This window comes from Rhinolophus sinicus, linkage group LG01 (genome assembly GCF_036562045.2).
Source record: "Rhinolophus sinicus isolate RSC01 linkage group LG01, ASM3656204v1, whole genome shotgun sequence".
NCBI lineage: Eukaryota > Metazoa > Chordata > Mammalia > Chiroptera > Rhinolophidae > Rhinolophus > Rhinolophus sinicus.
This window is the reverse complement of record NC_133751.1, coordinates 100,960,268-100,983,913: the sequence shown is the minus strand read 5'-3', so window position 1 is coordinate 100,983,913 and position 23,646 is coordinate 100,960,268. Positions and strand designations below refer to the sequence as shown.

Sequence of the window (23,646 nt, the reverse complement as noted above, 5' to 3'; positions counted from 1 at the left end):
TTTAATCTGAAAGTCTATTGAGTTCTTTATATGGGTCAAAATATATCTTCTTTGCAATCCACCTGATTCTTTCTAGGTACTTTATTTCTCAGCACCTCCTTTTTTTTTTTTCTTTTTTTTCTTTTTTCTTTTTTTTTTTAGCATTTATTATATAAAACTTTCTTCTTTTAAAGTTAAATATTCAAGAAATTGATACCACTCATGTATATCAGTTCCTTTGTACAGAGTATGACGTATTTATTCAATGATTGTGAACAATAATGTTCATACATTTAAAATGCTCATATATTACAACTCTCCTGTTGGGAATTTTATTTGTATGATTTTTTTTCATTCTTTCCTATCATCTATCAACATTTTTATTGGTGAATATAGTAATCCTGCTTTTCTTTTAGAAAGTGAAATTAATTAAATCCTAAATTGATCCATCTTCACTTATTATATCTGACTTCATCTCTAAAGTTAAGAGTAGCTTTATTCTTGTTATTCTTTTTCTTCATGAACATTTAAATGTTTTTAGATATTTTATTCATAATTAAAGCAAAATACAACTTAGAATAATATTTTCCTCTTTTAGATACTTTCAAGCCTCTACAAATTTTATCACATTCACCATCTTATTGGATAATATCTTTATGCTGTGGTGAGTTACAGAACGTTACAAATATTCTTTCTCCATCTTTATAAATGAAGGTGATAAGAAATGGTAGAAATATTGTCTGATTAATGATCTATAAAGTTTATAACTTTGTTTTTTTTACAGACGTTACATTTGTAAAAGATAAAAAATAAGAAGGGTAAAGCAGTTGTTTACTCAGACTACATATTAGTTTCTGACAGTATACTGCTGTACGGACAACTGATCTAAACCACCTGAGACTCGGACCCTCATTGCTGCACACAGCATTGTAACACTCAGTGATACTTACTGAGGCTGTCTGTGTGCCCCGGCCAGGAACGCTCCGCAATGCTGCTTTGTCCTCAGCCATCTCTTCCTTTATATTCCTGTTAAACTATTTAAAGCAGGATATCACTTTTGGTAAATTATATTAAGTAAGAGAGATCCTTTAGGATTTCTTAGAAGAGTGATGGTATTTGAATATTTGGACAACATAATGTTTAGAATTATTGGAGTTAATAATAATAATAAAAAGCTAAAATTTATCGAGCACTAATTACAGACCAGGCATTGTTCTATTTGCTTTACATGTATTAATTCATTTAATTCTCATTCACATTGAATTAGGTGCTCCTAGTACCCACATTTTACTGATGAGTAAACTAAAGCATAGGAGGTTACATAACTTGCCTAAGTTCACACAACTAGTAAACAGGATATTGGAAAACCCTTATTTTCAGGAAAGATCTAGATGTCAACTAGCTTGGCCACGCTGCACTGATGCTTCTTGAGAGAATGGAAAATGGACTCAGGGTCTCAGCTCCTCGTTAACATCTCTTCCCATAAAATCACGTTCCATTTTATTTTCAGAAACAGCATAGTTATAGGCCCAGTCACAGGGCAGAAGCAACTGGGGCTTCAAGTTTAATGTCAGCAAAAACCATCCACAGAAATTGCCCCTCATTTTCCTTGCTTTCCAAACCGTTCCTGTGCTAAGTTCCCGGCCTTCTTATTCATTCTAATTTCTTAATAGTGATGTAACTGTTATATAAAATTTGGATAATATAGACAAAAATAAAAAGAAAATATAACTTAAAAATACCCATAATTACCACATTCAGAAATAGCCACTGTATGCATTTTAGTGACTATACATACAATTTTTTCCATGTGTTTGCATGTGTGTATGTATGTATGTGTGTGTATGTTTTAGATAATTTGAATAACAATATACATATTGTTCCATAGGCTAATTTTCACTAATTTGCATTTCATGAACATTATCCATATCATTACATGTACTTCCACGTGACTCTCAATGGCTAAGTTCTATTCTAGATGTATCATAATTTATTTAACCAACCCTCTATTTGGGGAACATTAAGGTTGTTTCCAATTAAGTGCTATTATGCATAACAATGTAAATAACATCATTGTACATAAATCTTTGCATATATCCATAATTATTATTTAAAATAAATTCCCTACTGATGAGGGTATGCATCACTCCCGTGGTATCATTTTTTTTCTATTTACAAGAGTATCGTCTTTCCTATATCCTTACAAAAATTGAATTCTGTGGTTGTCATTTTTTGTCTTTAATCATGATAATTTTATAGGTAGAAACCTCCACCTTGTTTTAAATTACACTTTGATTACTGAGAAGATAAAACATTTTTTTCACATTAGGCATTGCATTTCTTTTGCCTGTTCTGTTCAATTTTTACTCCCGACAGATATTCTGAGATCATTCACAGATGATGTAGGACGTGACAGGAGCCAAGCCCTGCCTTAGGTGAAGTGAGGCCTGTTCCTTCACTCATCTGGCATTTCAATGGCCTGCGCGCTTTGTTTCTGTGTCCTCATTTCCAGCTTCATGGTGATGGCTCACTCCATCCTGCCTTACATGGCACATAAAGAGAGGAAAGAGGGAAGGACAAAGCCTACACTCAGTCCACAGTATCAGTAGACTTCATTTACCTCAAATTTTCAATTTTTAAATACTAGAAACAAACTAATCAGAACTATATCAATAAGTTTATATATTTTTTAAAGTATCAAAATCTATTACATCCCTGACCAACATGCAAAACTGCCAGCTTCTCACTCACTAAAAATGACTGCCATTTATTAAAGCATTTACCGTGTGCCAGGCACAGTATTGGAAGCTTTTATATACACTCTTTCCATTAACCCTGACAAAAGTTTAGGGAACAGTATTATCCCAGATATTTAAAAAAATCCCTATCAGAGCTGGTAAACTTGTGTATGCGCGTGGAGCTAAGGAGCAAAGCTGGGTTTCACCTTAAGTGTTAAGTGTTTAAACCATACCATTACTCATCGCAACAATAATAATGCCATGAATTTCTTGGAGACTTCTCCTTCTCATCTGCTTGTTTCTGATGACATAACATCCCTGGGAGCAAATCCCACCCTCTTGAGAGGTTTCACAAAAAAACAGCTGACTCTCGAAGAAATTTCCATTCCTAAAAAATTATGATCATTTCTAAAACCAAATTGGAATTTGGTATAGGCATGACTATGATTAACGAGTTATAGCACTAAATAGATTTAAAAAATATAAAGCTCTCCTGAATCCTAAACAATAATCACAGGAGCATTTCCTAATTTTACCCACAGACTCTGGAATTTGGTTGTCACCCACTTTTGACTTTTCTACAAGGCCATCTCTCTCTCCATCATCTGTGCATAGTCTTTAAATAAATAAACCTGATCAGCTGCCTATCATAGCCAGCTCAATGCATCTCCCCCCACCACCCCAGTTATATTACACGTAGGTTCTCCATTCTGTCTTGGCACTGTTTCTAGTCCTAATGTAGCGCAGGCTCTGGTTGCGTCTCGTCTGATCCACTGCTATCCTTCTTCCAGCGTCTGATACTTTGATCTATACTACACATCATGCTCCTCCTGAAAAACCTCAGTCATTCCTCAACCACCAAATTCAATTCAAACCCCTCTACTAATTTCTGCACTCCACACTCATGGAGAGCTGACATCTTTGTTTTGTTCCCGAACTTAGACATAGAAATATTGTCTTTCACCATTAAGCATGATGGTAATAAGTTTATCATACACAGACTACGGTTTGAGGACGTTCCTGTCTATTCCTAGTTTGTTGAGTGCTTTTATCATGAAAGGGTGTTGAATTTTGTCAATTTTTTTTTCCAATTTATTAATATGATCCTGTGGTTTTGTCCTTTGTTTTATTGAAATGGTACATCAATTGATTTTTGGTAATCTTGCATTTCTGAGATAAGTCTCACTTGCTCATGGTGTATAATCCTTTTTATATGTTACTGGATTTGATTTGCTAATATTTTGTTGAGGATTCTTATCTATATTCATAAGAAATATTTGCCTGGAGTTTTCTTTTCTCCTGATAGCTTATCTGGTTTTGGTATCAGGGTATTTGGTATTGGCCTGATAATATGAGTTGGGGCGTGTTAATGAAGAATCTATATTTTGTTTTTTGAAAGAGTTTTTGAAGAATATATATTAATTCTTCCTTAAATATTTGGTCATATTTTGTTTTTAAACTTTTTTCTATTTTTCTATTTAAAAAATGCAATTCTGATAGCATGTCCAACAGGAAGAAAGAATTCTACCCTTTCACCCTGTAACCCTGAAATTAACCTATGGGATGGCTCTGTGATCCACAATGTAATGTCAAAGTCTGAGTTACAGGAAAGAGAAAGAAGTCACCTAATTCATCCTTAAAAGTTTTCCAAGTTAAAAAAAAAAAGTAGAGGAACATTAATCTCGGCTTGACCCGCTGCTCGTGTACCCCCCAGCTTGCTTCCATTTCTGGACACCTCCCCACGTGGGGTTCCGGGCCAGGTGGACGCAGACCTGACACTGGAGATGACTGGCGTTATCCCGCTTCCGTCAGCATCTGGAGAGGAAGAGGATTGGGCCGAGAGGGTCTCCTGGGGCGGGGCGGAGGAGGAGGGAATGCAAAACAGAGCCTTGCCCCTGGAACCCAGGGTGCAGCAACGCCCCACCGTATAAATTCGGAGCTGCCTTGTCGCGGACTACTCGGCATCTGTCAGCTTGTGCCCCAGGCAGTGGACGACAGGGCTCCTGGACTGGCACACGGCTGGCAGGCTTCCCCCGCCCGCGGCGGCGATCGTGGGGAGCAGCACCAGTGACCCGGGCGTGAGGGCTCACCGCCGGGACGCGGAGGCGGCGCGCCCAAGCCCCGCACCAGCGCCACCAGCTTGCTGCCCAAAGTGGGCGCAGCGCCGCGGGCGCGGGTGAGTGGACGCGGACTTGGGGGCTCGCCAGGCTAGGGAGTTTGGGGGCTGCGGGGCGGAGTGGTCAGTTTCATGTCACGGTGTCCTCACTGCGGGCGCTGTGCTGGGAGCCTCCCGGGATCCACGGCCAGAGCGAGCACCCGGAGCTGGTCTCCCTTCCCAAAATCAGGTGAAGCGTCTGGGTTGGGAGGGTACAATTTGCGCTTGTTTGCCACGTGCTCCCCAAATTTCATTCCGATTTTACCAAACTCTTTCAAATACAAGCAAGAAATATGCAGAAATGGGATTAAACCAAGTGAACTTTCTTTCCCAGGCTTTTAGCAAACTAACTCTTGTCTTTTAACTGCGCGACCTGGATGGAAAGCCAGTAGGACTCTGACTAACGTCAGTTCCAAAATTGTGCTACTTTTAAGGCGAAGTTACAGTGGTCCCCACACTCCCCCTCCGCTTTCCAGGCGATGCCGCTGCCTCGCTCATCTCCCCTCCCCGCAAACCATACCGATGAGTCTTTGGCACCGGACGCCGCCAAGACGTGGGGCAAACTCTTCCACCTTTAGGTGTTCCCAGATGTCCTTTGATTCATCAAATTGAGGAAAGGAGAAATCCCGGGCATCTCCGCATCTCAATCCCCACAGCCTTGGCCAGTGCCTAATTTGTAACTGAGTCAGGATTTTAGGAAAAACTCTTGCTGGCTCCTTCCCTCCACCCCACCTCTATCTAGCACCCAATCTCCAATTCTTTAAATGCCCATCCCAATCACTCCGCAGTGTCTGCCTCCTAAGGTCTCCGGGTACCTCAGCAAGTCTTACCCAACGTTCCCTGCGCTGTTGTCTGTGGCCAGCCACAGACCTGACTGTTGAATCCATCTTTACCAAATCTTGGTTTGCTGATGGCCCCAATAAGTATCAAAACCCACTAGCAGCCCCCAGGAGCCCTCTCTTTTGGAGAAAGTCTAGCTGGTCACTCTCTCCTGGGATCACTTTAGGGACTTGGCTACATTCATTTCTAGTGTCATCTGGGGAAGAGAAAGTAACAGTGAAGAAGGCAAGAAATCTGGCACCCTGCTGTTCTGTGGTATAAGTCTGTAGAGCAACTGTACCTCCTCCTGAAGGGACCTCATCCCCATCATGCTTCTCTTGGCAGTTACCCGAGCGACCTGGGTCCCCAGGCCCTTATTCCCCTTTGCATGAGCTGCAGCCCCCTTACAAGTCTTCTCTAAAAAGAAAACTGCCTGTTTCCCTTGTCTCCTTGTTTCCCTACCTCTAAAGGCCTGGTGGATAATCCCTCCTTAGTCCATGCACCAGGAAGCACCAGTGACTCCACTTAACTGCTGTATGCTATTCAGAGAGCTATTTCACAACTCTGAACCTCAAGGCCCTGTCCATAATGTCCCTCCAGTGATAACATTCTTTGATTCCTTTTGTTTCTTAGTTATTGCTTGGAAACAAAAGTCTAAAATAATTGCCCTTTTAGTCCATGTTTGGTGTTTGCAGAACTGTCAAAATAACTCTCCTGGTGAATTACCGGCTCTGGAAAATCAGTAGGTTTTCCAGTGCTGGCTCCAATTGTCCATCCGCCAAATTACGGCTAGCAGTTCCTATAACTTGGCTTGAGGCCCCAGGAGTGGCCCCAAGTTGCTCGGTCTCAACATTTGCTAAAGTTTCATGATTATTAGTGCCAAGTCTATTGTCTACTCTCTCTGCCGTGGTTTCCTGACTTCATCGGTTTTTGTGCCCATCTTGAGGCCTTGATTTCTGGTTTGACCTTAAACTAAATCAGCTGCTCCATCATCCAACTCAGAAGAAAACTGGTTTTCTTCCACTGGTTTCACTGATGCCAAAGAAGACTCATCTTTGAGATTTAGAAAGTGTCTTTCTGTCACCGTTGCTACAGCAATGCTCCATATCCCGAGCTCTGAGCTGAAATCTTTCCTGTTACTCTCAAACCCCGGTTCAGTGTTCAGAAAAGAACAGAATTGTGGATTGTTCAGGTTTCTTATTTTGGTGTTTTTTTTAGTTTGAGGTAAGAATTGTATATGATTTTGAATTTTTTTTTTGCTACTGCCTATACTGTTGTTGTTATTACTATGACTTAATGACTAATTATTTACCTTACGCTAGAGGAAAAATAATGAAAGAAAATTTGATCTGCTGCTTACCCAAAGGCCAGGTAAAACACTTAGCTGAGAAGCAGTTTGAAACTCATAGTGTAAATGCATGATGCTTGTCTCCTTTAGTTTTTTCTGTGCTGTCACAGTGTCATTTTGAAGCAGTTGCCTGAGAGTTGCTGTATTTTGCTTTCAAATTTGTTACAGGGACCAAGCTCAAGAGTCTCCCTCTCCACACCCATTAGTTTACCTAGTCCTTTTGCCACTCAGTCTGGCAAAAGGCATCGGAGGATGCCAGAGGGCCTCCCAAGTAGGCTAGGAAATTAGGAATTTTATCTAGAAGTTTGAAGTAAATCCAAATGTTGTGAAGATGAAAAAGCTGTCTTGAAGACATGCTGTGGCAATAAATAAATACAAAGGCAGAGCAATAAAATATGACAAAGTACCCAAGGCCGGTGAGCAACACTTTTCTCCATGTTCTCTAGCGCTGGACAAATCAGCTTTTAAACCCGTTGCCACTGAAAAGTACTATGATTTTTCTTCAAAAAAGTCCTATGCTTTCTCTTTCAAAATTGCCTAACGATGTTGGATTACATGGTTCATGTTTCTTTTCATGTAGGTGTTTATTAAAACAATAATCTAAAACTCCCATAAGCAAAAGTAAATTTTGTTGCATTCCCAGTGTAAATTTAGTTCACTTTAAATTTTTTATTTTATTTATGACATGATTTTTTTCTATAGAAAATCAACTTTTAATGGCTTAATATATAAAGCCATCTTAAATCAAAGAGTATCTACAGGGATTTAAGGTAATATTGAACTGATTTGACAAGTGAGTTCCATTATCCTATTAAAGCTCTAAAATATGTTTTCAATCACAGCAAAAAAAAAAAAAAAAACAACAATCAAAAGAACTATGAATTTGCCAGATGTGTCATGTCATTAGCTAGTGGTTAATTAATGACAAATTGACAATTGGAAATAAAAAAACAAAGCATATATTTAGAACAGTATTGGAAATGACAAGTGAATCTTGCTCTCAGCTCTGGTTGCTATTTGATTTTGATTCTTTCTCTTCATAGAAGATGATCACGGGGGGTGGGGGGGAATTCCCTTGAACATGAAAACCAAAACTGTCTTCCAAAACAAATAATTCACTATATACTGTAAATACTGTATGACTGCATTATTTTACATTATTCTTATAGCTCAATTTAGAAGAGTTGTTTTTTGTTTTGTTTGTTTGGTTCGTAACTTGGGTGCGTCATCTAAATGTCTTAAGTAGAAATAAATGTCTAGAGTCTACCAGTTATTGTTAGAGTTTCCTTCTTATAACCAAGAACACTTTAAATTGTGTTGCTAGTCTCACGTTTAATTTTGTGAAATTTACAAGTTTTGAAAATGGGTAAGAAATGGGCATGCTTTGTTTTTCATAGTCTCATTGTGCCATCATATCCCAAGTTCCAATTCTAGATGTCCTTACAATTTTAAATCATAGAATTAATAATCATTCAGCTTGAGTCAAATTTTATGGGATTTTTTTTGTTCATTTTATGCGTTTATAAGCGGCTTTGTTCTTCACCAACTGATGTTAAAATCTTATTTAGATCAATGGATTTAAGTACTTTGGTTAAATTTCCAAGTAAGAATATTGCAGAATTATACATACTGTTGTACACTCTTAAAGAGAGTGTATGATTGCTAATTTGCTCTCTAAGTTTTCTTTAGATATTTCCCATTTTATACTAATCAAAGCTCATCTTATCTACTTTGGAAGATGAAGAATTATACCTATGAAATATATTAATAATGGTAGAAGATACTTACAGAAGGAGTACTATGGATCTGAGTGATATTAAGCCCTGAGGACACACCAAAGTAGAGAAATGATCTTTGCCCTAGAGAGATGTTGGTCAAGCTAAGTACAGGTTTAGATATGGGTCTCTCTAAGCATCTCAATGCCACTGTGATGGGAAACCATGTAGAAACAACTCTCTTTTTGTCCACCTGTCAAACCAGGGGAATGTCTGATGTGGTCACATTGTTTGATTCTGGCCACTTCCATGATAACCACCACAATTTTCCCCTGCCCATGGAATTATAACTCCTTTGATAGAATGGACCACATCCCATGCATCCTTATATTCTATTATTAAATGCTTCGCAAGTCACTTGCTTGCCTCTTTGTTGTATGTTTCTTCGTTTGTTTTCTGCTTGAGCTATGTAAAATATTAAATACATTTTCAGTTCCTTATATTTTAGAAGACAAACGTTAGAAACTCTTTTCTGATCTCATTTAAGTATACCCTGTTTCCCCGAAAATAAGACCTAGCCGGACAATCAGCTTTAATGCATCTTTTGGAGCAAAAATTAATATAAAACCAGATAAAATAAGACTAGGTATAATATAATATAATATAATATAATATAATATAATATAATATAATATAATATAATATAATGTATGGGTCTTATATTAATTTTTGCTCCAAAAGATGCATTAGAGCTAATTGTCCAGCTAGGTCTTATTTTGGGGGAAACATGGTATTACCCTGTTGTAATACAATGACTTAAAATTGATGCTTTAGTCTTACTAATTGGGGAATTAAGTATTAATACCTTTTATCTTTCAGTCTAAAACTAATGGTAAGGGGCAAGTAGAGGAGAGAATAAGAAAAAGAGAAATGAAAAAGAATAAAAGGTTGAACTATTAAGTCAGTGGTTCTTAACATGTTAGGAAACAAGTAAGGCAACCATATTACAATCAGCTGGGGGGAATTTTAAATCCATACATATTGTCTGCACTTTCCTTTCTGCCCCTTCCCCATTTCTTCTATTGAGAACCACTGTATCACAAGTTAGGAGTAATCATCCACAATTATCTAAGGTGTCAAGGCCCACAGATGAGCACCACGACATAACCTAGGGGCTTGTTAAAAATGCAGACTCTCAGACCCCACCTAGACCCATTGAATAAGAGTCTGCATGGTAACAAGACCCCCAGATAATTCAAAAGCACGTTCAAGTCAGAGAAGCACGAAACCCATGCCTTGTACAGAATGATCACCCAAAGATTCTTTTCTTGTTTGTTAATGAACATTTTAAATAAAACTAACAGCACACATAATGTGCCAAACTCAGTGTTCAGCCTTAAACATGTTTTATTTAATCCTCACAACATCTCTATGAAATAGCCACTGCTTTCTCGTCACTTTGTGGCTTGGGATACAAGACAAGTAGCTCACCCAAATGGAGTAACTGGTGGAGTCAAGACTTAAAGGTGGGAATTCTGATTCCTGCGCTCTTAGCGGCCACCCCACCAGGGCCGCTCTACACCAGGCTGCCTGCTTTATAAGGCCAGCTCGTTACTTGGGAATTGATATAAAGTTATAATTTGAAATCAAGTTCTGTTTCTCTCATAGAAAAAGCAAGATCTACTCCATTTTAGTTATAACATTCGCCTGTGATCTTACCTGTAGGTACAACAATAAAGAATTCTAGAAATTCCTTCTTTAGTTGGGAAATACTAAAATGGACAGCCCATTATTTAAAACTTAAGGTTTGATATCTCTGTGTTTCCCTATAACTTCACTAAAATTTACTGTTTTTAACCTTTTGGCGTTTTGACGGTATAAAAATAAAGTTATCTCGAATTGAGCAAGTCATTTCCTACATACATAAACTGTTCAGCATTCCAACTCAAATTGCATATCAGTCTTTCAGCTTTTAATGTAAACACTTAGTTATCTACAAGCAATGGTTTACAAAACTGTAGTTGAATGTAGTTGCCAACCCGTCGGTGTGCAAGCAAGTGGAAACTTATTTTCAGCCAGTGACTCCACGAACAATTCAGGCTTCAAACAGGTTCTCCCAGGTGCCTAGATTCTCTGACAGCTGTCAGTTGGACCCGGCCAAATGTCTGTTGTTTTGACTGGGCTCGTTGATGTTGCTCAAAAGATTGAGGTGAGTATTGGTTCCTAGTGAGCATATTTGAGAGGAGAGGTGCGTCATCCCAACTGAGCAGCTACGGTTTTCTCGGTAATAGAGGGACATCCCTGGGAGACAGAATTTCACCAGCTGCTTGGATCTAGAACTGTAGATGTACAGGCAGAGCTAACAGTATATCGTCTAATTTGTATGTTACTGGTTACACCAAAATGGAGACGAAGCAGTGTTCACTGCTTATGGCAGGCAGTGTTTGTTAGTGCTAATAAGTTACAAAATGCCGGTGACCCTCTTCAGGCCCTTCCGAGGCCTGCTGGTCTCACTATGCCCAAATACTTGTGGCTGTGACTCAATAGATGCACCACGTATTTTTCTATATAATTTTTTAAAAATTTCACTGCATTTACTTTAGTAAACTTCATACATTTATAATTTTATCATTACATATCCTCTCTTTTTCACTATTTGACCCAAACTCTTCTTGTTATCCAATTCAGATGCATTTTCCAAGCGTGTAAATCTCTGTGGTATTCTCCTGGAGCAAGAATGTGCCATTAGCCCAGCTCTAATCATCTCTTTCCAATCAAATGATGTCACTTCACATAAAACACATTATCCCATGATGTCTCCCAGCCCTTAACCTTTACACAATTAATCGCTGCCACTTTATCAGGAGTGGAAAAGAATCTGATGTGATTACTACATAATGATTTCTTGAATGTGTTCTGGCATTTGATTTACCAAGTTAACAGAATGGATCTTTGAGAGAAACACAAATCTATTCCTATTCTTTTAAATTCCCATTAGGTTAAGCCATGCATATTTAATATAAAATATATTTAAAATATTTAATGATAAGGAAAGGTAATCACAAGTGAATAAAGCAATGCATAAAATAGAAATCATGAGTGTGATCCAGTGTGTGTGTATATTTGGTAGATTCTCATCAAAGTACCATTAAAGCACTACTTGGGTGTTCTAATGAAAATAATTTAGGTATATTAGCACTGATTCATGAGTAAAATCACTGAAATATGTTTTTTAAATGCCTACATATTTGTAGAACAGATAACAAAGACTAGGAAAAATATATAACAGATCTTAAAAGCTTTTGAGGGTTATTAAGATCAAGGCTAAGATCAAACGTGACTTTTTCTTTCCTTTTTTTTTTTCCATGTGCTTTCAAGATTTCCAAAAGTGAACCTCTGTTACTCATCCTTTTCACTTTCTGTTTGTCTTGGAATTTCTATTACTTTCCGTCTAACCCAGTCTAGATTTCAGATCTGAGACAACCACTGTTAACTTTCTGGAGAATGACACTGATAAACCTGATCCTGTCTCTATTTTGTTTTTTTCTCCTAAGGTACATTAGAGCCTTTCAAGCATCCACAGAATTCACACCACAGTGGTATTTTGTAGGAGAAATCATCTTATGGGAAACGTCTTTTGCTATAGCAATAAAATCACCAAGAAATAGGAATACAAATGATCCTTCTAATGTTAAAATTCTATATAACAATGCTTTAGTAAAGTTGATGTACGTTATTTTTAAAAAGTAACCTATATACAATCTTCCTGATTAACTCTTCAGCTTTAAAAAATTTCTTACTTAAAAAACAAACAAACAAACAAAAAACAAAACAAATCCATAATGAACTACATTGACGAATTTGGCCAAATGAAAAAAAAAAAGAAAAGAAAAATGGCTGTATAGTAAAACACACCATAAACAAAGTAGAAAGATAATCAGGAACTTGGAAAAGCTATTTGCGACACATTATATGTAAAATGACAGTTACATTAACATATCATGAGCTCTTTAAAATAAGAAATAATGAACAACCAAATTGAAAAATGAGCAAAAGTCATGGCTGGGCAAACTAGTAGAAGAATAACTATATAAAATAAGAAAGCAAAGAGAAGCTCAGTCCCATTCATAACCAGAGAAATGCAATTTAAAATACACACTTTTTACTTATCCACTGAGAAAATAATTTAAGATTTGATAAAAGATTTTTCATATCGTAAATTGGTGTAATTTTTATAGAGGACACTTTCTAAGTATGTTTCAAAAACTTAGAGGGTACAAACAATTTGCTTCAATAATTATGTTTGGAACTTATTCTACTGATATATTCATATAAGTACAAAAATGCATATGTATAAATATCATTGAGGCTTTTTTTTTTTCAAGCAGTCAAAAAGGGAAACTGAAAAAAACACAAAAAACCCTAAGGCCCATTAATGGTGGGCTTGTTAAATAACTTATCATGTATCAATGCAATAAATATAATACCGTATGGTCATCAAAATGAATAAGGTAGATTTATATATAGTGATGTAAAAAGTTCTGCTAGCCACATTGTTAAGTTAAAAATAAAGAAAGCAAAGAGTAGAATAGTATGATGTATAAAATGGAAAAACATGGATATACACATGTATATACAAGTCAATACATTTTATTAGAGTCCTAAAAGGATATACATAAGAAACTATTAGTAGGAAGTATCCATGGGAAGTGGATCCAGAGAGACAATTAGGGCTAGGAGACATGTGATTTTATATTATACTCGTCTGTAACTTGCCGTTCATATCATACACATGTATTACTTATATGAAATATAAAAACAGGAAAATATATTTTAAAATGATATTTTTAAAATTATGGTTCAATAACACTTGTCTAAGCATTGTATTAAAAATAATCATTTATCAAAGCTTAACTGTAGATTCACGAGTAAAAATCTATTATATTTATTTAATAATTATGTCTACATTAGTGTCTTAGAATAAAATTGTACTATTTCACCCCAAAATGTTCTTTTTTCCTTCTCTAGTGTGTGTTTACAAGGGTACAGGGGAGGATGCTGGCTATAAGCAGGAAGAGAGTGAGATCCCACGACAGAGCCATTTAGTGCAGCCTAACGCTATATAAGGAAAAATATGTCCTTGATGGGCCCAGATGATTTCATTCCCTCTGAAAATATTCATAAGATGTAGTGCTAATGCTTACTCTGTAAATTAAAAAATAAAAATCTGACCATATTCAGTGAATCACACTAATTTTTTTTTTTCTTTCCAGATTTCATACATGATAAATTGGTCTAAAATGTCTGGGTTTCTATTTGAATAAGTCACTGAAGCCATCCCAGAAGGTCTGCATCCAAGTAAGTGTCTTATACCTATAGCATTGTATGAGGTGTGATCAAAACATACGGTGAATGTTTAAATAAAAAATAAAAAAATTATTAGAGTAAAAGATACATTGCCATTAATACCCCTCAAATACTTCCCCTCACTTCAAACACCCTTATCCCATTGTTCTTGCCACTTTCTGAAGCAGTTGTGGAAATCCTCTTTTGTGAGTGTCTTTAGTTGTGCTGTCGTGGCTGCCTCGATGTCCTGAATCATTCTGACTTTGGGGAAGAGCCATAAATCGCACTGTGCCACATCCAGTGAATAAGGTGGATGAGGGCACACCATGATGTTTTTATTTGACAAATTGCCGTATACCAGAAGCAATGTGTGACACGGAGCGTTGTCATTTATGGCACATTTTAAAAGACTCCTTCTCTCAATTGTAGTTCTCACCTGACTGACTGCACTAAACAAGTTGAAACTTGTCACACACTGTTACTAAGGTTCCACGTGTCACTTCCCAATTGAAGATCCCTGCCTTTCTGTTGGATGGCACTTGGCAGCAACATGCACCGTGTTTTGTGATCACACCTCGTTTCTGTCAGTAGTTTTCTGTAATATGTCAATAGTGGAGGTAGCACAAAAGCCACAGAGACCATTGTCTAGTGACAGAAACAGAAGGAGCAGAAAAGAAGGAAATTCCAGTCTTATCCCATCCCTTCCAATACAAGGCTTAAGAACACATATGTATTTCTATGATACTAAATGTAAGCAATGTAAGAATTACCAAGATGTGCCCGTGTCTGTGCTGACCCATGTAAGAGCAGTGCAGTGCCAGTGACAGGCCCTCCTTCTGGCCGTGGGGGACTACTCTGAGCAGTGCTTCACACTATGCAGCACAGACCGTTAGGATGGAAGTGACTGTGCTCTTTCATCAGCCATGACATGGGACGCTTGGCCTTTGTGGGGCCCCGGCACTTACTTCCAGAAGCACAGAAACCTTAAAACTTGACCTACTCACTTTTTGAAAACCCAAATGTTTCAATCTCATTCCTACAAAAATCTCCCTTACTCCAGGATGATATAGGAAAAACGGCACTGTGAAATTGGAGGTAGAGGTGCTCCTTTATCCCCATGCAGGCTTGCCCCCTGGTAGAGTCCCACAGAGTCCCACAGCAGAGCATTCCACTCAGAACCTGACGGGGCAGCTGGTGACTCTCAATCGGTCCAACTGCTGTCATCATATGCACTTGTATGATAGTTTTCATAAAACTACTCTGGGATTGACCCAGTTCTCAAGAATTTTTTTTTTTTCCCCGATTAAAATTCACCTCAAAGAATAAATTCTCAGCTTCCCAAATTAACAGTGGAGACACTCTCTAATCCCTCCAGGGAGAATGAAAAAAGTAGCTGCCCCCTTCTGAATGCATGTGATTGCATTTTATGAAAGTAGAAGATAGGATAAGTGGTAGGTGGGTAGACAAAAGTCGAGGTGAGTTTATTCTTTGCTCCATTGGCAAGTTAGGAAACACTTGCTGGAGGGCACTCCACTGTGGTGTTAGGAAACTATTTAGGACTGCTTTAATCTTGGAGACAAAAATAGTAACATTCCACAGAGTTCTGTCACTGGAAATTTTTAGGTGCTTTTTTTTTTTTTTTTTTTTTTTTTGAGGTGCGGTAAAGCCTAGGAAGCTGGACTATGCGTGTTTTCAGCAAAAATCGAGCTCTAGATAAAGTGCATGAAAATATATGTCCTTGTTAGGAAGACACTGAGACAGGAAGCTTTATTTTATGTCCTAAGAGTCCTGAATCGAAGGAGCTGTTTGTCCATAATATCCCTCCAGCCTTACCGTGGGAGAAGCAGGATAATAACTGGGGGTGTCCTGCTACTATGATTCTCGAGCGTGCTGCCCTCCTACATTTTGGAAGTCCTCAGTTTCTGACTAACATTCACACATCTATAGCAAAACTTGCAAAGTAATATAACATTTTGCTTACAAATAGCAAAACACTGAAGAAAACATTCTGTAAAATTTTAAACTTTTTCAAACTTTGAATTTCAGATGAATAAGCAAAACATGCTTAATTCTAAGAATTTTTTTTTTCTTAAGGACTTATGCTTGTTAAAGAACTGATGCTATACCAATACTGCCACTAACTAGCAACTTAGCCTTTGGTTTCCTGTAAAATAGTCTCCAAGGCCCCATCCCACTCCGTGGACACTATACTGAAATACAAACGGTGTTTTCAGAAAGAGCTTTTGAACTTTGTAATGTTCCTTTACCCAACTTACGACTACAGAACTCTGATCTCTTATTGATTGAAGCCAGTAATGTGTAAATAGCATTTCAAAACTTGTTTTATAGGACCAAAAGAATTTAGGTTGAAATCTACTTATAAAATGTGGAAAACTGTCCGAATTAAGGACATTAAAAAGAATAAAAGACAAACTGATCCATATGCTTGAATTGTTTTTAAAAACATGCAGCAATACCATTGGAGAGAAAACAGATATACCATAACTGTCTAAATATACAAAACAAAAATGTCAATCTGTGAACAAAATTCTTTTCAAGAGGTATCTGCAACAAACCATTCAGAACACAATCGTTCCTTGGGAAATGGAGACCCTAAGCATGACTATTATCGGTCTGATGATATCTAGAACCACCTAAACTTTATGCAGAATCATCTTGGAGTTTGCCTACCTGGAACTTCCGGTTATAGAGAAGAGGACCCCAAGCCCTGAAGGCAGGGGCTTGCCCAGAGCCATGCTTGCAGTTCCAGGTCTCCTGGCTCCAGGTCTATGCTCCCTCCATTTCATCACGTTATGCTCCTAGCATGTGGCTCCAAACCTGACTACACACTGACATCATCCAAGCTTCAAAAAATTCTGATGTCTGTGCTCTACCCCAGATTTGTGGTTTATCCATTTGTGGTATAGCCTGGGCTCTGACGTTTTTAAGAGATTCTCAAGTGATTCTAGTATGCAGATATGTTTGGGAACTTCTCAGAACTTATGAGACAGAAGAATTCCTTGCAAGCGCCTGCCTTTTTTAAAATCAATAATTATAGTTCTATTAGTGAGTATCATTTTTGGCTGTTTCTAATTCCTAATAACCTATCCCTAAGACCTTCGAGTTTACTGTTTATAATTCATTGTGGGCTTTTAAAAAATCTGCTAACCAAACCAGTTAAAACTAGCTATAAAATAAAAATAGAAAATCTGTGCTGATTGAGAATTGGGTTCCTTCATTTGCATACACTTTGGTATAGTTATGTTAGCTTCTTAGATGCCTTTGTCAGGTACAGCCACGTTGGGAAACAGGCCATTTCTTATAAACTTAAATAAATGCTTAACAACCCACCTGCGCTGCTTGTAGGTATTTACCTAGGAAATATAAAAATATATGTTCACACAAAGACCTGAACGTGAATGTTTATAACAGCTTCATTCATAATCACCAAAAACTGGAAACAATCCAAATGTCCACCAACAGGGACATTGAAAAAGAAACTATGCTCCATCCATACGATCAAATACCATTCAGCAATGAAAAGGAGCAAACTAGGATCTCACTAAGAGAAAGAAGCAGACAGAAAGTGCTACAGACTTTGTGATTCTATTTATATGCCATTCTGGAAAAGGCGAAACTACTGCGTTTCCCTGAAAATAAGACCTAGCCGGACAACCAGCTCTCATGCGTCTTTTGGAGCACAAATTAATATAAAACCTGGTCTTATTTTATTATAATATAAGACCGGATCATAATATAATATAATATAATATAATGTAATGTAATGTAATCTAATCTAATCTAATATAAATAATAATATAATAATGTAATGTAATATAATATAATAATATAATGTAATATAATATAATATAATAATATAATAATATAACATAACATAATATAATATAATATAATATAATATAATATAATATAATATAATATAATGTAGTACAATATAATGCCAGGTCTTATATTAATTTTTGCTCCAAAAGAAGCATTAGAGATGATTGTCTGGCTAGGTCTTATTTTCGGGGAAACATAGTATTGAGACAGAAATCACTCAGTGACTGCCAAGGACTGGGGTTGGGAGGAGGGGACAGAATAAAAGAGGTATAAGGGAATTGTGGGGGATGGTGAAAATATTCTGTATATTGACTGTAGTGGTCATTACACAGCCGGATACATTTGTCAAAATTCATCAAATAATACAACTTAAAAGGGTGAATTTTACTGTATATAAACTGTACTTCAATAAATGTGACTTAAAAATTTTTTTTTTAAGTATTTTGTGTACTCATCTAAAGTTAGAGGTTCTTGTTTTCTTAAAAATTGTGAAAAGAGGTACAAACAGTTACATTGAGCTAATATATGCCTGTTGGCTTGTTTACCTTCATCACTGACGTCTCCGAGTAAGAAAAACTAGAAAAGATGAAAGGTCATTTTTGTAGGCTAATATTTCTTCCTTACTCTTTATATTCTCTAAGATTTGATTTTTCCTACAATGATAGATATGTCTCAATTGTAGTGACCAAAACTGATTTATGTTTTATTTAGGCAATTGGAGAATGAAGCAAAATAAATCTTAGACCGCTTCTTCTTTTCTTTTTTTATGGGAATGTACAAGATAGTAGAAGTCTTCATTTTTATTTCCAAATTATACATGTCACAGATAACACTAGTTTGTTTTTAATTTTAATTAATATAATCACCCCTTGTTATAGATATTCTAAAGTTCTTAGTCAGCATTTCCCACTAATCTAATCTAATTATTAGAACTTCAGTCTCTGTTACTTTCCAGTCACATATACCTTGAAGTTCAATTACATTTGGTTCCTGGACTAATAGTCATGTGTTACACAAGGCAAAAAATTAAAAACAAATTTGTCTTTGAATCACTGAAGCATCAAGGATGTGAAATAGCTACATAACTAGCTGTGAGAAAGACATATAAATATCCCGCCATTATTCCTTTTACTCATGTAATAGTATCATTTTTCAGTGAAATCACAAACAATAGAAGTTTGGACCCAATTTGGAACTGTCAAATATGAATCCTAGAGACTTACCAATAAAAAAAGGCAAAATGAACATTTGTGGGGTTTTTCAATAAACAAAAATATAGCTTTTTTTTTCTAGTTTACTCCAAATCACCTATTATTCACACAGTTTATCTACAGAAACACTGTTTCTAGGCTTGAATAATATAGGTAGATAGGCTTAAAATATAAATAACTACTTAGGAGATTCTAATTTAAATTATATTAGTATTAATATTTTTAATAATTAAAAGAGCTCAGAGAATTAGCCTCTAAATTTAGAGGCTCTGTTTTTTTGGCAGAAGAGTTTTTGACTAGTACCAAACAAAAGTGATGGCATCCTCTCCCTTCAACTACTAGTCATTCCTTTTAAGTCTTTTAAGAAGATTTAGACGTTTAGGAGTAACTTTTTAAATTCCAGAAAGGTCTAGGCTAACCTTAGAAAGGTACCAATACAGTGCATACCTGGCAGAAGGTAACAGTTACCTGGATGTAGGTCTCTGGCATCTTTCCAGAATGTAAACAAGTGCTAAGTCACCCATGGGGCCCTGGGACAACAGGAGCAATATCGTACCACACATCCAAAGTCCATCAGGAGCAGCCTTCCTCCTCTCACCCAGGCAAAGCCAAAATACCTCTGCACCCAGCACGGGCCACCACAGAAAGTAAGCAGTGCAGAATGTCTGTCCCTTGAGCCTGAACTTTGGCTCCTCAGTGATGCTCCCATGTCACAGGAAGAATCATGTGGGTGTTTTGCTGCCTCCTGGTCCCTCTAGTGTAGTCTGTATATAGAGCAGGAGGATAAAACGACTGAGTGGCTTCCTTAACAAGGCAAAGCAAGAATTCCAACCTGCTTCGGCAGCGTGAAAGCAATGCAAATTCCACTCCTTGACAACGGCTTCTCATGTGATATGTGTAACACGAATGGGCTAGCCATATTTTATTCACCTCTGAACCATTAATGAATGCTACTCGTCACCGTACATAGAACATGTTTCTCTATACACAACTGAACAAAGAGGGAACATTGGAAATGGCCCTGTGAGGAGTACTGGACCACAATGCACCAGCTTGCTTTGGGGCAACGGAAGTGGTTAGTAGGCTCCCCCTGGATTTCTGCTAGAATTTAGATTTAATTAGATGGGTAAATTAAACAAAATATATCGTCTGAATTAAAGAGTGAGAAATACAACATGCACCAGTTAAGTGAAAAAAAAGTTATACTATAAATGAAACAATAAATGTCAATACCTTTATTTGAGCTTCTTTAAGATATATGACAAATTTAACAGACCTAGTTTAACATCTTAACACAAAAAGATCTGTGTAACCAATTTTGTGATTTCTATCTTCTTAGGAGAATGTTTGGATATCTTTAACTTTCATATTTAATATATTTTTTTTCCTTTTTTTAGTTTCTATGGTGTCACCATCTATAGAAACAATCCATATTGGTTGAATCTATATATACATTTAGCTAAACATCCCAAGAGAAAGTAATTCTGTAATCCTCCTCAGCAATTGATTTTGACAATTAAGAACCCTTAAGCTAAATAGAATAATTCATTTCATAGGAAACTTTTATTCAATATGCATAATTAGTTTTAGTTAACTTTATTAATGAAATGTCGTAAATCAATTAGGTTTGCAATAATCAGTTGCTGAGGACCCAAGAGGGTCCATATGTCTCACAAGAGAGGAAGGTGATACACAATTTAGTTGGAAAGCAAATGTAATTAGATTTGATCAGTTGAGTATTTCTGTCCTGATGTGGAGTCAGAAACATAGTCAAGCCTGAGTATATAGCTGAAAAGAGGTAGAAAAAACAGTGTCACTTAGTAAATGTCTTCATGTTCCTACTGGCCATAAAGTGACAGCTGAAGTGGGCCTTGGAAACCACAGTAGACAGGTTTTCTCCAGCAGGCCTATTTTTACATTTCCTTTTCAAATCTCAATGCCTTTAGGTGGGGTTGTATGTAAAGTCTCCTATTTATCACAGACCCTACGGTTCCTTAATGCCTTACACTGGGGGCTTCACACAGTTATGTAACTGCCCAAATCCTGATGGCATTTCAGTTTGCAACTATCGTGACTAGTTTTGTTTTTGAAAGGGTGTGGGGTAATCCTAGAGTTTCTTTTCTCCTAGTCTAGAATAGGGATATCAAGGAAATGTCATGACAGCAAGAATCCTTCTCAATGAGAATTGTATTAGATACAACTTATTCCTATTTAGGGCTGCAGTTTGCAACAGATTCTGCTGTGATTCATTCAATAAGTATTTTTGTTGGACACGTATATGCCAGACACTGTTCTCAGCACCACGGACCAAGTGTGAACAGGCAGACAAAAAAAGCAGGCCTCATCGAACTTATATTCTAGCCCATGTAGACAGAGAAAACAATCAAGTAAAATATACAATATGTTGTAAGACGGGGAGAATCAGACTAGAATGTGGAAGCAGTGGGAGGAGAAGGTACAGTTTTAAAAGGATGTTTGGGGAAAGCCTACTTAGAAAAAAGGAAGGAACTCTATGAATCTCTGGGGGCAGATGGCTCTAGGCAGAGGGCAGAGCAAGTGCAAAGGCCCCGAGGCAGCATATTCAAGGCACAGCAAATAGGCCAGTACCCTTAGAAAGAATGACTAAGAAAGAGTGATCAAGTATTGAAAATATGACACACTAACAGGTAGAAAGTAGTGACATTTAAAATGGATGCTGGGAGAGGGGAAGCAAATGGGATTTTAAAGCTTACATGGTATAAAGACTTTAACCGCTTTGACATGTAGTGAAATGTTTCCAAAATTGGATATTTTAGAAATTTAGCTCTATGATTCAATCCCTAATGGCTGGTTCTATGGCTGTAACTAATCAGAAACCTGCATTTGCTGTCACCTCCTCCTGGACACACCGCTGATTTATTTGGTGCCTTTGGTATATTTACGAACAGTGCCTGTCACTGACCTGTAATCCCACATCTCTGGGCCTTAAAACAAAACCCCTCCAGTAACAGAGAGTTGGGGGTACACGATGGTGTCATTATTTTTAATAATAATTCTTATTCTGAGACAAATACACCAATAAATAAGTCCTAGGAATATCACCAAATGGAAAACGATTTCATATACTGGTTATTCCATTTAAATTATTTTATCTTCAAGTCCAACAAAAAGAAAATTCTAAACAAAAAGATATAGTTAGGATTGTATATGTGGCATCCATGCACATATAACTAGGAATAAAATTATTTAATGGAAAATTTCAAATTCAACCAACTCGAAACATGTAAGATAATCTGAATGGGAAGGAACAACCCTGACTTTTTTTTTCAGTGGTGGTGGTTCCTCAGAATCCCATGCCTTTTTTCTGGCCTGCTATTCTTCAAGATTTCCTAATGAGCATTAAGGAACAGGCGTATTTAACAATTTGTATTTGCAGGTTGGAAACAAGAAAATGAAGACAGATAGTTTCTCTCCTGATAATTTGATTCTCTAAGCTCTTCTCCTATGAGTTTAGGCAAAAGCCTTAGTTACTATTTCAGCCGATGGGGCCATGGAAAACACAAGCCTCTGTGATTGCATGCTTCTCCAAATGGGCCGGTGTTTTAACTGCCTTACAGGCCTCCACTAGAGACTCCTGGAAGAGTAAGAAGCGAGAAGTGACCATAAATAGAATGAGAATTAAAAAAAAGCAACTTCCTTTATTCTAGAAAAACGATACCCAGTGGCTGGTTAACAATGCTACTGTAAACATTGCTGTACATTTCTTGTGCACATGTGGAAGAGTTTTAGGGTATGTACTTGGAAGTGAAAATGATGATTTTATTTCCAAAGAAGTGGGGATATATATATATATGCAGACTGGGAAACAGGGTTGTGCTGACTTGGCGGAAAGACGTGGGGTTCAATCCTTCACCGCCAGTGGGTGACTGGCTTTTAAACTGAAATATGACCCCAGAAGAACTTCTGATGTAATTCCAGATCCTAGGGCTAGTTCATGACACAAACATTTATTTGTAACTATGTAAGAATTTGTTTCCCAGTACCCCTCATGTCACTGACATCCCATAAAATTAGCCTTGCAAGGAGCTAGAACATTCTGAGAATATACAATAGATAACTTTAAATGAGAGGTCTTCCTTATCTCACACAAAAACATGAAAGTTGGTTAGCATTGACTCCGACGTCTGTCCAGGCAAGTGCCTCTAATTTCAGAAGCACGTGCCTCTTTTGTAACTCCAGGGTGTCCTTGGAAATTGCTGCTTAAAGACCAAACTGCCAAGTCTAGTCCTTCTCCTCTTAGTAAAACATTTTTAGTTGTATGTCAGTAGTTGGTCTTTGTTCTCTTAGTGCCGTTGCAAAATACAACAATTCTATTTCTAAATCCCAATAATATTGGGAAGACAAGTTGAGTTAAAATAATGCCTGAAATTGAACCAGAATTCTGACTCTAATAAAAAGCTAGTTAGTCACAACTTCCTTCAAATCCCTCTGCCACAGAAATCTCTCCTGAAAA

At 37.1% G+C, this 23,646-nt stretch overlaps 1 protein-coding gene and 1 long non-coding RNA gene across 6 annotated transcripts in view; one reads left to right on the top strand and one right to left on the bottom strand.

The window, feature by feature from the left end:
- The window catches only part of LOC141571773 (uncharacterized), a 29,035-nt gene extending 9,011 nt beyond the window's left edge, over positions 1 to 20,024 (bottom strand). The window contains exons 1-2 of the long non-coding RNA XR_012496841.1: positions 19,623 to 20,024; positions 930 to 1,013 (exon numbers count right to left, since the gene is read on the bottom strand). This is a non-coding gene — a long non-coding RNA (uncharacterized LOC141571773). The remainder of the gene's footprint in view (positions 1 to 929; positions 1,014 to 19,622) is intronic.
- AGTR1 (angiotensin II receptor type 1) overlaps positions 1 to 23,646 on the top strand; it is a 52,573-nt gene that overhangs the window by 589 nt on the left and 28,338 nt on the right. The window contains exons 2-3 of one of the 5 annotated variants that reach the window (XM_019748921.2): positions 578 to 643; positions 14,028 to 14,112. The gene's annotated coding sequence lies outside the window, so the exon portion shown is untranslated. Of the gene's footprint in view, positions 1 to 577; positions 644 to 4,592; positions 4,894 to 4,948; positions 5,063 to 14,027; positions 14,113 to 23,646 lie in introns of those variants that run through there. The other 4 variants (XM_019748925.2, XM_019748920.2, XM_074333905.1 and 1 more) reach the window with 4 other exon arrangements.